The sequence below is a fragment of the Nothoprocta perdicaria genome, unplaced genomic scaffold (genome assembly GCF_003342845.1).
Source record: "Nothoprocta perdicaria isolate Ctin4 unplaced genomic scaffold, notPer1 scaffold_151, whole genome shotgun sequence".
Lineage (NCBI taxonomy): Eukaryota > Metazoa > Chordata > Aves > Tinamiformes > Tinamidae > Nothoprocta > Nothoprocta perdicaria.
The window spans coordinates 50,147-52,247 of NW_020454661.1; positions in this window are offsets into that span (position 1 = coordinate 50,147).

The following is a 2,101-nucleotide window of genomic DNA, read 5'->3' on the forward strand; positions in this document are numbered from 1 at the left end:
GCTCACAACGGAAACCTGAAACAACACCACCAATGTGAGGCACAAAACTACAGCCAAACCAAAATAAACAATAGGAAGGAAGAGGGAAAAACATCTCTCGTGAAAATCTGCCATCTCATTTAACCCCATAAAGACTCTCTTCAGTGCCAACACAACCATGGAGTTTATTGCAAAAGCTGGGGATGTGTGTTAAATTCTGAAGCTGCTCGTTCTTTAACCACTAGTTTCCGTGGTATCTCAGGACCTTGCTGGGTGGGCTCATCTTTCCTTCCTAACAGATCTCATAGTGAAGTTGTGATCTTTAAATATGACAGCTCAGTTATGTCCATAGCACACCACAGACTGAGGGGGAGGTGCTTAAAGCACACACAGATCAACATAAAGTACTTCTCAGACATTTCTTTAAGTATTTCCCTTTGTGTCTTTTTCCTGGCTACATGCTATGACTTCTCTTCAGAATTCCCTCCTCCAGAGTGCTATTTGAAAAATCTGGCCACGCTTCAAGCCGCTATTAAGTCAAGCACATTCTCCTTAACAAGTTTTTTGATTAGACTTGCTCACTGAACTAAAGAAAACAGGATGTCCCCACGGCGCAGCCAACACGGTCACGAAAGGCTGAGCCCCATTCTTCCTGCCTGGCAGCTCAGCAACGCGGGTGTCAGCAGCGTTTTCATAGTGGAAGCCTCCACTCGGGAGGCTCCTCCAGCCATGACCAATTATAGGAAATGAAAAAACAGAAATAGGAAGGTGCAGGAAGAGGGCAGCAATGTGGGCTATGTCCAGCCATGACGCGGGACCCTCAGGGGATGTGGTCACTATACAAACATACTCTAGGGTTTCCACTGCTGCTTCCGTGCTGGATAGCAGCACGCTCCCATCCACGTGTGGTTGGTGCGCAGCTCCTGGGGAGCACAGCACGTGCTGCTGAAGGTGAACGTACTGCCTGCAAGCTAGTTTTCTTTTTTTGTTGTTTTTAATAGAGTTCAATGCAGCAGCACATTGCACCACAGAATATTCCCCATGACCCAGCCCTAACGCACGAGCTGGCTGCACAGGCTGTCCTTCAACGCTAACTTCTCTCTCCTCTGCACAGGCAGCACGGCAGAGGCACAGGGAGGAGTACCCTTCACGCTGACTTTGCAGACCTAGGTATTTGGGGAGGAAAAATAGAAAAATAGAAAAACAAACAAACAACAAATCACTTTTGACTTGCAAATGCCTATATAACTGAACAGCAAGTCGACAAAAGTGCCATTCTTTGGTCTCCAGCAACAATTTCACACAGTGTGAGGATGCTGTTTATCCTCACACTTGACATTTTGAGTGAAAAGTCTATCTAGGGGAACTTGAAATAATCTCTCCTGTCTAGGAAGCCAGACAAGCAGTATCTTTATACCCAGGAGATGTTCCTCATTGTGCATTTTCTTTTCCATGTCACGTACAATTATTTCCTCCACGATCCCATTTACCTCTAAGAACAAAAGACTGGTTGAGTTTCCAAAGTGTCACTTTATATCATTTCCTAACTGAGCCACATTATTTTCAGCCAGATGAGCCAGGGCAGCCAGAAAAGGCCAGGGTTAAAATAGAAGGACAGGAGTCAGGCAGCCCATTTAACCATTCTCTCTCTCTGAAACATGTATCCATTAGTCACTACTGTAAATCAGGGGAAATATAGGAAACGAGGGTGAAACAGAAACATGATTCAGCAAGCTCCAATGTAAGGCCTGGCTTTGAACCTAAATTGCCCAAGGGAGTGCCCAAGGCACAAATCGTAGCTTCCTTCTCTTTCCATAACCAGAAAGTCAAACAGCTTCGTCTTCATCCTGTTAAGGAATAGACAAGAAGGAAAAAAACTCCAGAATTTCTGTACAATAGGAAAATTAACTCTAAATTACATCTAACAGGGTGATCCCAATATCAAGGCAATTAAGGCTGTACCTCTTGCTTCAGCTAAAGTCACTCTGGCCAAGTTGAAATGCCAGCAGCAGCTGCACAAAACTGGAAGAATTAAAGAGGCTGTTTCAGCCTGACGCTAGGTGTGTTTATTAATTGTTTTCAGAGAGTAAGACACATACAATTTATTTCCAAGTAATTAATC